We start from the raw sequence: 12,037 nt of genomic DNA on the forward strand, positions 1-12,037 counted from the left end.
TTTTTTTTTTTTGCAAAAACGGTAAATTGCAAATATCTCAAAAACGGTACCATAGAATTAAAAATAACCTTGATTTTCGGAATCAGGGGGTGATTTTACATAAGAATTTCATAACGGCGTTTCTGGTAAAGAGAAAAAGTTGAAATTTGTGGTCCAGTGTAATCAATATACTTATTTCTAAAAGGCATTTTTTTTTTGTTACCAAACGATATCTCCTTTAATGTTTAATCAAATTTAATGAATGCTATCTCATTTTGAAGGTGAGAAGCTTACGCACATGCACCAAAATAGCCAAGTTGTTCAAATTTAGTTATTTAAAAAAAAGGGGATTTTAAAAAGCTGAAAGCACTGTATCCGGTCAATAAAGCGCCATTACTTCCATTATACTTCATCAAATTGAAGTATTGAAATACCGTTTTGAAGGAAAGCTCCACTGCTTGAGGTAAAAATAGAAACTTGTTAATAGGGTTGCCACGCGTTTAAAATTTTTGGCACTTAAATATATATCGACTAAAATATTACAACGCATTCAAGGAATGAAAGGCATTTAAATGCATTTAAATACACTCTGAACCAGAAGTAATAATTTTAAAGAGGGTTGCCAACTATTTAAAAGGTTTAAACCTCTATATATGTATGTACATATGTATATGTATAAAACAAAAATTGCCAGCGTAATACCGAGCTTAGGTCTAGAAGGGATTGTCCTATGTGAGCTCTCTTTTTTGTTGTGTTTGTCTCTGTCCAAGGAAAGTTAAAAAAAATTCCGAAAATAAAATTTGGAAAAAAGTGATTTTCATAGCTTCCATAATCAGAGCAAATAAAGGTGTCACCACTGGAAGCTCTTAAGTGAATAGTTGGTGAAAGTGTTGCACCAAAATGTTTCAACCAAAAAAAAATTTTGGGCGAGATCAAGTTCGCCGAGTACTCTAGTTTTAATAATTTTACATGTGGACTAATGTTGCCCTCAATCTCAGAGGGTCGTGCTATGTATTTGCTTTCATTGAGCAGATGGGACATCACATCCGCAAAGTAAAAGATAACGTTGCCCGTATGCCAGAGCTTATGCGGCCGTTTTTTTCTGTTATTCGACTATCAGGCCGGATACTGGCTAAAAATCTAGCTCATAATTTTTTTGTAGTTTTATAATCAAATTTAATAGTAATTTATTAGTAATAACAATAAATAATTTATAATATAAGGGTTGCAAATGAACGCAGATGTTGGTGCTGCCAGATGATCAAAACAATGAAAGAAGTCGTGGATTTTTTATTACACTTTATATTAATACTGTTTTACATAAAAAAAAGCGCGGCAGTAATAAAAAATTGCGCAATTTTTTATTCCAAATATTCATTTGATATGAAAATATTGTTTTACATAACCCTCACTTGCTCAGTTGGTGAATACCCCTATTGATTTTTTTTTTGCCAAGCAAACTTCCGAACATTTTTTATGCCATGAAATAGTTTCTAATAAAAAGACATTATACGTAAAGAGGAGGTTGAAAACTGTACGTCACTCCATTTGCGTGGAATTATTAAGGCGCACACCGCAAATTGGAGCAGAAGTTCGGCCAAGCACTTAGTAAAACGTGTGAAGCGCGATTTTTTTTTTTTTTAGTATGAACGCGATAAAGAATTTGGTTAACGCTCACGCACGCCTACGATGACAATTTAAAAATTTACGCTCATTTACGTTTTGTTTTGATTTTTTTTTTATGAAAATGTTTTTCAATTTAAGTTTTGCTTACATAATTTTATTTATTCTCTTTGAATAGGCATTTCTTTAGCTCAACAATATTTCATTTATTTTTATATTTACAAAAATGTGCATATAAATTCATAACATCACAGTAAATAGTACGATCTATTTATAGTGCTTACTTTATTTATATATACATACATACATTTCCATATACAGTTATATTGTTTGTTTGGGTTTCTTTTTTCTTTTTTGCCGTGGTTATTCAGTTTTTGCAATAGCCCTTTTTATGTACATAAAAAAAAATACAGTTAACGTCACCCTTGCGGACTTTGCTTTATTTATTATTCTCATTCGATGACCGAAGCTAGTCAAGATAAAATACATACACTTGAAAACAATTTCTTGGCCTAAGTTAATAAATTTATTTCGCATATATATGTGCATATATGTATATACAAATGTACTTACATATACATACATATGTATATAGTATACATATTATTAATATTCGCTTCGGCAGTAAACCAAAAAAAATGCTGTTCAAACTATCGGCTGTAATTTGCAGCATGCTAAAAATTTGCAAAACATACATAACGTGTGTATGTATGTATGTTTATTAGGCTGGTCCGAATTTCTATGGGGTAAAATAAAAGTTATTTGATGATGTTGCGGTGCACTTTGGTGCATATAAACATGAAGAAACATTTTTGAGAAAGATTGTTTGCGTATTTTTTCTTCAAGTCTCTTCCATATTTTTTAATATTAAAGCGCACCCTAGCGGCCATTTTTGCTAAAAATAAATAGCAAATTCAGATTCTTCGGACCCCCAGAAAGGTCATTTGAATGCAAAAATATTTGCATTTTAATCAATTTCGATTATTTTAAATGCTTAAAATCGCCAATGTGGGAAAACCGAGAAATTACTTTTCCTTATACAATCCAGATATTCAGAAAACCTTGCTTTCATCAATTCTCCAGAAAAAAAGTGAACATGTCGTACTAGTCCGGTCAATTTAGACATTCGAGGTTACAAAAATTCCTAACCAGCTGAAAATTGGTACGATTGTTCAAGACACCATCAGAAATGAAATCTAAAAAGTCCTCATCGATCCGATACCTGGAAAAAAGTTACTCGGGGTCAAAAATCACAAAAACGGGGTTTTCGCGATTTTCAGCAAAATGGTAAGTTTATCATAAAATTAGTTTAGACAAAAATTGTAGATCAGATAATTATCTATAACAAATGTCTTAATACTTTTGGTCCTAAGAGCCACCGTTTCCGAGATATAACGATTCAAAAATCAATTTTAATTGAAGATATTAAAGTTTAAATATTTTGCTGTAAAGATGCAAACTATCATTCAGTAAGTCCGGGGTGCCATAATCAACAGAACACACTAGCTCTATATTGAAGAGCTGATACAATTAAGATTTCGGTTACCGGATTAATCCTCTAATAAAAAACCGTTTCCTAAACCCTGAGTTTGTTCGTCTTATTCGACCAATGTGCTCTGTGTCATTCGGAGCTTTTGCATTTAAAATATTTTATAAATGAGACCTAATAAAAGCATCTCGTCACTATTATAGTTAATAGGATTTAAAAGGAATACAATTTGCGACCCACAATAATACTTATACCTACTTATGCACATATGTATGTATATAAATTTATTGTATTTTGCTTAAGGTACAAAAGTAAGCACATAAATAAGTATAAATACATACATACATATGTAGGTACATACAATAATACAGATGTAGGCAGATTGTAAACAGCCAAACTTGTCGTAGTTGTAATCAAAACATAACTCAAAACATACTCGAACATTCAAACAGAAAAGTGTAAAAAGAGAGGAACGATGTGAACGAAAAAAGTAACACAAAAAAACACTTTTAGTAAGTATGTATGTATATGTAAAGCAGAGAGCTTTCTAAAAATGCTCGGACTTTTATAAATTTGCTCTCCCAAATACTAGCAGACCAGCGTTGCCACTTTGGTAAATTATCACCAAAATTTGCCGAAAAAATTTTAGTTGGTAAAAATATAAATTTTTTTCCATTTAGGTAGATTTTTGTTAAAGTATTTTGTTTGAAAAACAAATAAAAGTTTTCAATCCGTTTTATTTTTTCGTAATGTTTATGTATGTACATATATTATAAATTTCTTTACAAAAGTGTAATCTACTTTATTGCATTAATTTTTGAACGCTTCATTCAAAACCCATTTCGCTTAGTAGTACCGTTAATTTCCTCATAATCCAATGATCGAATCGAAACCAGTAAATTTGTATGGCGCCACCTTTCTGATAGAAAAATAATTATCGAAATCGGTTGAGGTGGTCCAAAGATATGCGGTAAAATACATAAAATAATATATATATTGCGACGAATTGATAACCTCCTCCTTTTTGCAAAGTCGGTTAAAAAGAAAAAATGGGCAGGTACATATGTAAGTGCACACTATGATTATTCGCAAAAAATTAAAAAAAAATCAACGAAAGTTTTTATAAGTGGCAACTGTTTAATGAAAAAAAAAAACACAAAAGACCGGCGTTAAAAATTAAAAAAAAAAATTAAATCAACGGCATTTTGAACTGTACATTGTTGGTTATACTTAAACTCCATTGGCTATAAAACTGCATCGCCAAAAATGTTCTAAAAGTTCACAGTAAATAATTCGAAATTTAGACCAATATTTTTTGAATTTTTCTAAATGTTGCGTAGTTATAATCGCTAGCTTAGAGTGAATTGTTGCTAAGTCAACTTCTCCTAAAATATTATATTTTGATGCAACAAGCAAGAACAACTAAAGGGGCATCGTATTCCAAAAGATCGAACCACCCACTTTCCTTTTATTTGTTTATATGTACTTATTTTAGCTTGGAATACGCGAAAACTTGTATTCAAATTTTTGCAAAACAAGTGCTTGAAGAAAATGAGTTTGTTAGGGTTTTATTCTCTGTCAGAGCCGTCGAGAGTAAACTCGGGCGCCGGACTTAAAAATCCCTCTCAGCTAGGGCTATGTAGCTTGAATGTTCATATACAGAAACTAACAAAAAAATATTGACTTGAAAAACATTGTGAATATTAAAAAAATCTCCTAGCATTTTTGAGTCACTGTATTTGTCTATGATAACTCCAGTTGAAGCTTTTTCAAATGATGAAGTTTCGTTGTTGCCTTAAGTTTTATAATTTTCACTTCTGGTTGAAGGAATAAATAAAGAGTTCCATATTAATTTTTAATTTTTATTGAAATAACTAAAAAAAAAATATAACGAAACTATAATTTTTATCAGGGACGGAAAATAATCGTAAGTAAAGCAATTTTAACTATACTCACGTATTTGTGTTCGTGCGTCCTACTGTAACTTACAATGATTTTCATGTTTCAAGTTTAATCTATAAATGTGCAAAATAATAATTAATAATAATTAATTATTGAATTTTTATTTTTTCGCTCAAACGAAAGTATTATTATTTGATTTTTATTTTTTCTATCAAAAACAATGATTATTTTATGATTTTTATTTTTTCGCTCAAACGAAAGTATTATTATTTGATTTTTATTTTTTCTATCAAAAACAATGATTATTTTATGATTTTTATTTTTTCGCTCAAAGATAATAATTATCATCAAATTTTATTTTTCCACTTAAGAATAATGATCATTCAAACAACTCAAAAACTATACCGGCGCGATTTCCAACGTATCCTTTTCAGAGGTAGCGACACCCTAATAAAAGGATTAAGTACCAAAATTTGCATGTCAAAATTTCAGTAGATTGCATGTGTATGGAATTTTCAATTTTAAAAATAATCAGTATTTTCAACTGGAAAGATAAAACTCAATAAAGTTTCTATCTCTGAGCGAAATAATAAAAATCATAAAATAATCATTACTTGTGATCGAAAAAATAAAAACCAAATAATAATTATTTCCGTTGAGCGAAAAATAAAGTACACAATAATAATTATTTTTAAGCGAAAAAAATAAAAATCATAAAATAGTGATTAAATGTTGATTTAAATTAGTTTACTCATAATGATTACCGTCAAAAAAGTTATTGGTAGATATTTTCCAGATTTGGCAAATTTTTTTTTTCAAGTGGATGGTAAGTATTTTGTCGTCAGTGGCAACGCTGATGCAGATATTAATTCTATATACAGTTACACACACTGATATATTTATGTATATGTATGTATGTACATACATATGTGTATAACTGTATGAATGTATTTATATATACGGGAGCACAGAGCTGCATTCATGTTTTGACATTCTTAAATATGTATGTACGTATGTATATACATATGTCCACAAATGCAAAACACTACGTAAGCATATAATTACGCGGGCAAGCATGGCGTATGAGCAACAAAGGGTTCCCTTCTCAATTGAAATGGCGTAAGTCGGAATGATTGCGACTCGATTTAATTTAGAGTATTCTCTTCAATGTATTTACGTGCGGAATATTCTTCTATGGTATTTTTTTACGATTTCAAACGACGACTTTTTCAATACACCAGCGAGCACACGTACGAAAAACATGTTTACATTTTGCTCTTTTACTAAAAGACCGTCACAACTCAAAACATGCAATTTTTTAGCTAACTTTGCAGAATTACATATACATAATAAATATATTATATCATATTATTTAGAAATTTCATGCTAAAATCTTGCCTAGTTGCCACATGCATTTATATTTCCTGCATTTTGAAAGTGGATTGAAAACTTTAAGCGCGTCTCCTGAGAAATTCTGCGTTTTGAGTTGCGATGATCTTTTATTAAATGAGCGATATACATACATACATATGTATGTATGTATGTATGTATGTTCATATTTGTACAATACGAAAAGCGCACACACTTCAATCCAGTTGTGCACACACACACGCGCGCACACATATCCACGTTCGGTTTCGCTTTATCACTTTGTTTGCTTTATTCGATTTTATTTTTAATATTCTACTTTTCTCGTATTTGCTTTGCTATGTTCGTTGGGCTTTGGGGAGGTGGTTTTAACTGCGAAGTGATTAATGGAGGACGAGCGTAAAGGCCTTGAAGTAAAGTGTATCCCAAACCCCGCACCACCACAACCACCATCACGGCCAAGAACATGCGAGAAATGAGAGGCGGAGGGGTGTTGCTTAAGCTCTGTGGAAACGAAGAGAATTCAGCATTTTTTCAGGCAAGGTGATAATTTTTGAACTTTTGGATTCGTCTAATTGATTGACACTTGATGCAAATTATATCCATTATTATATAGATACATATATGTAATTACACCAACAATGACAATACGCCATATTAGCAATAACAGCACGGATTTTAAATTTATTATATATTGTTAAATTTTTCATTTTTACATCGACATTATAGCGAACTCTGCGCGATTGCCATCGTCACCAACAGCGCTCCACCGCTTTAAGCAATGAAATTATATATAGATATGTATATACATACAAATATTGGCAAACACTACATATAACCTGATTTGATTTCGAACCTTTTCTTGTATTATTTCTAAAGATGTTTGTGTATTTATAATTTTTTTAGTGCCTATTGCTTTTTTCTAGTTTTCAATTGCGCGCTACATATAAGTAAAAACGCAAACGCCACAACCGCGAAAACATTTCAAACCGAACGCAAAACACGACAAAGATACACTGAGACACACAGCAGCTCATAGAGCAAAAGTCGGCCAAGCGAACAAGTTATCAGTCAGTCGGCCAACGAGCCGCAATGTATCATAAAAGTGAGACAACGAAGTATGCCGAATGGCTAGCTAAAAGCTCCCCCACCCACCACCCCCTTGGCTAACGAATACCGATGCAGAGGGCTGGTGCCGAATGGAAAATATCCCACGCTCTTTGGCGGTCAGCTGGGAGCGCCAGCCATGCAGCTATATATGTATACACACACATACATACATATGTACATACAACCACCTAACCATAACCATACATACATACATACTTCTTAAATAAATCATTAAATCAAGGGAAATTAATCCACTCCATTTCACGAGCAGCTTGTCTAGCTAGGCGCTCTTAATCAATAAGAGCGCAATATAATGATATATCTATGAACATACAATATTTATTTGTAGTGCATGATGTAGGCGCTACTACTATGTATGTGTATGTATGTACATATATCAATGATAGTGTGAGCAATTTTGGTGTAAACAATTTTTTTTTCTCTGTTCGACAAAAGCGATAAAACATAAATAAAAAAAAAGTAAGTTCTCCCCGGCGGATGGGTTATGGGATGGTTTTGAGACGTATTATGCCGTATAATTCAACCCAAGTATGTACATACGAAACAACACTTTGATGTGATTATAGCTTTGGCATAATCAGCAATTAAGTGGATATTGTCCATGGCTTCGAAATCACCTCAGGGAAGCTAAATGGTAAACACTCAAAGAAGTAGGAGCGCCTCGCCAAAATGTTGCAGTTTCTCTTGAAGCTCAAAGTTATAAAGTAACACGGTCCGAACACAATTTTTGCAACAAAAAACTTGGGCATATTTTTTTAGAGAGAACATCGAGCTGAACATTTTTGCTGAATAAATTTAAAAACTGACACGTTTTGGTTTTTTTTTTTGTATTGTATGTAGTACGTGCATTTATCTATACTGCAAGTAAAAATTCTTTAAGAGCTACAGTTCTTAGTGGGTAGCCGTAGTTATACAAATACAAATCGAGGGCTTACATATATTCAATACCCTCTATCTGCATTTTTCACAAAATCTACTTTGTGATGTTAGAACCCATCTGGGAGCTATCAGTCAGCGCTGATGTTGATTTTGACTTTGCAATTTAAAAGTAAATTCTTCTGTCAAGCGTTGTACAAGGTCGACATTAATATCTTCGGTGGATTTTTATATTAGAACCCCATTTTTGTAAGAAGTGCAGATAGAGGGTATTCAATATAAGCCCCCGATATGTATACACCTCGTGTCAAAATTATAAACGCACCACATGTTGACAAGTTTTAAGATTTTTTTTTGTTTATCCCAATTAATTTTTTTTTTTTAATAAAAACACAGACAGATGTTTAAAACACACGAAAAAACTAATATATTCACAAAACTAGGAGCCAAATATAGTATAACTGCGTTTTTAATTTTTCTCTCTGACGTCAGGATTTTTTTAAAGGACTTCGGAATTTCCAGGATATGATTGAATAAAAAAAAATTATTTAAAAGATTTGGTGCATTGTAGAGTAACAATATGGGTATCAGTTAAAAGGAAAAATTCTGTAGAATTTAAAAAAATTTAATTTTTTGTAGCATCAGGACGAATAAATGTTGAAAATGTAATTCTTAAACTTTATCCTTGAATATCCTTGGAAATTTCCAATATTTATTTTTGAAAAAAATATATGCCAAGGACTAATATGTAAACTACCACATCCTCGAATTTCGTCCTTCTAACTTTATTAGATTTAGATAAAAATATTTTACACTTCTCTTTATAAGATACTAGCCTGAACCCGCGGCTCTGTTACAATATACATAAATGAAGATACTAGAATCACTACACTGTACAGCACTCCGCTGGGTATTGGACCAAACCACGTTGTTTTAAGAGATTGAGTCATAGGTAAAAAAGTTATTTCTCCGTTTTTCTAAGTTAGCCTCCGAAATCGAGATATGGACCTTCGAAGTTCGAAATAGGATCTTTGGTAAAAAATTATTTTTTATTCGTAGACCGGCTTTTGCTCTTATTTAAATGGTTTTGCTAACTTATATTACAGGTGATATAAGGGGACAAAGGTCGGGTCTTCGAAAAATTACAAATCTTATATTTCAAACAATTTTGAACTGAGTTTTAAAAAGTTTTGTTTATAAAAAAAAATAACAAAAAATTACTAACCGATCGTATCGATGTAAAGGCGATTAAATACTCTTTCTTCTGGTGTGCATATGTGAATACTTCGTATATAAAAATTTAAGAAAAAGCACTTGAGGCAAAAAATTCCTTTTTTTATAAAAAAAAAATATTTCAAACAAGAAAATTACAAACCGATTTTTAAAAAAATTTTATCTTTGTAAAGGATACCAGAAAACTTATACTTTCTTAATCCCAAAAATTTCTATTTATATACTCAAAGAATAAAAAATTTAATCAAAAACATTTTTGCCCTCTATATAAACTTTTGAATAATTATTTATTATTTAATCAATTCTAGAAATGCCAATTCTAAAAACGCAGTTTTACTATATTTGGCCCCCAGTTTTGTGAATATATTGATTTTTTCGTGTGTAAAATTTACTGTCGCACGGTGTTATATTTCAAAAAGAGATATTTTTCTGCCTTTTCTCCCATGAGGCGATTTCTTAGAGGCTCGTATATAAGGCCCACTGCACTGATAAATTGCTCACTTGGAACGCTAGCGGGAGGAGCGCTCAAATATTTGCGCGCCAGATCTGTCAATTTGTCGTATTTTAGTCTAGTTTGTATGGGCCATAAAACTGCATACTCAAAAGTATCCTAGAGATTCAAATTAAAAAGTTTAAAATTTGTTGAATTTTGCTAAACTTTGTATAAAGTTTTGCTAAACTTTGAATATGGTTTGGTTAAAGCTTGAACGGTATTTTTATGGAAAAATAACAAAAAAAATTAGCTCGAAAAACCTTACGAATATTAAAAAAAAAAAATCAACATGCTGTCATTTATGTACATGCATGTTCTAACTCTAGCTGAGTGTGCAGAGGCGAATGCTAATACTTAGTAGCTCCCAGAAGGTCTTTAAAAGCATTTTTTAAATAAAATTGCAATGAATGCATTTTTTCCTGGTTTGGTTTTTCAGTAACTATGAAAAAGCATTTGTGAAGTTCAGGACAAAAGCTAATTTAACGAAAATCTAATTAGAAAAATTTCATTACAGTGGAAAACATAAGCGGAAAACGGCTGAAAGTGTAATCGGAAAACGGAAGAAATATTAGATTTTTATACGGATTTTTTTGTTTTTGTATATTCTCGGATACGTTCACGGATATTTTGCTAGCTGGCAAGTAAACGACTTTTTGTGTGGAGCAAAACTTTTTGTGTCGGGTAACACGCTTTGTGCTCTCTTTCGCCTATGTAAATTGAGTTAGCGGTTCACAGCCGAAAACAATAATTGCATACCAAAAAGTCGCCGTGTGTAAATGAAACAAGCAACACCAAAAGGGAATATGAGAAATCGCGTCGTTTCGTTGCCAGTGGCTCAAATAGTTTTTCAGATGGTAACTGCATGTTTGTGGTTGCCGCTGACATTTTGATTAGAAGGATTTTTTTGTATAAGCTTTTATTATTACCAGCTTTTATTAAGTTTCACCGGTGCGTAATCAAATTTTGCAATCAATTTTTAATCAACTTCCCGCTGAGCTAGAGACTGGAAACTTCAAACCTGACTAGAAACTGATGACAACGCAATATGAAAGATGAATTAATACAATAGGTGGCGCAGGAGTCGAGATTTTTGAAACATCCCGATTTGTTTCATATTTAGAACCTTATATTACTTAAATGGAAAGAAATAACTCCAAAGGAATTTAGTCGTTGGGTGGTGCGGTGTGGTGGTCGATTTTTCTAATAAAACCTTGTTTTAATATTTTTTTTTTAATTACTTGTTTCTAACTGTTTCTGCAGCTTTTGTTGCTGTTTCTTCAAAACTGTTGCTGAATCCACTTGGCGCCATAAAAGAATGGCTATACAGCTGCAATAACTTTTAAAAAATCGTGATCATGAGAAGTATTGAAAATTTCCTCATTATGCACATGCATAGAGTACGCAAGAAATATTTTTCAGTTGCTATCATCAGTGGAAATTTCCATTTTGCATTCTTTGGACACTTATTTTCTTTTTTACTTCCTTTAGAAACATATTGCTGATACATCAATAGTAACCATTAAAAAAAAACCCTCCAAATTAGAAGATATGCGCGTCGTTATATGTACATATGTATGTACCTACTTTTATATTTACTATATATGCTAATAAATATATCTAACTATTAAAAAATATAAAACTTTATGTATGTATATACATACATATGTATGTATGTATTTATTTGTCAACATTTTTTACATCTCTATATGTACATATGTATGTATGTATATGTATTGCATGTCAGGAATGCAGTAAATATGCAAATTGCATAAATAAAATAACAGGCATAAATGTATTTACATAAACTATATGTATGTATGTATTTATTATTATTATTTAGTGACTGTTATGAATATCAGTACTAAAAGTATGTTTGAGCGTTGGCTGCTAAAGAAATCAATCGTTCAAGTTCCACGTAGAATCTCAAGCTCTTCGGGCAGTGC

The 12,037-nt window shown here is 31.6% G+C and overlaps 1 protein-coding gene across 1 annotated transcript in view; it reads right to left on the bottom strand.

Annotated features, from left to right (window-relative positions):
- LOC108371940 (neuronal PAS domain-containing protein 2-like) overlaps window positions 1–5,779 on the bottom strand; it is a gene marked incomplete at its 3' end in the record, with an annotated part of 26,776 nt that extends 20,997 nt beyond the window's left edge. The window contains exon 1 of the mRNA XM_017627560.1: window positions 5,758–5,779. The remainder of the gene's footprint in view (window positions 1–5,757) is intronic.
- Between the last annotated feature and the right edge of the window lie 6,258 nt (window positions 5,780–12,037).

The sequence above is a fragment of the Rhagoletis zephyria genome, unplaced genomic scaffold, assembly GCF_001687245.7.
Source record: "Rhagoletis zephyria isolate East Lansing unplaced genomic scaffold, Rhagoletis_zephyria_1.1 Rzeph_scaffold_05315, whole genome shotgun sequence".
NCBI classification, from domain to species: Eukaryota; Metazoa; Arthropoda; class Insecta; order Diptera; family Tephritidae; genus Rhagoletis; species Rhagoletis zephyria.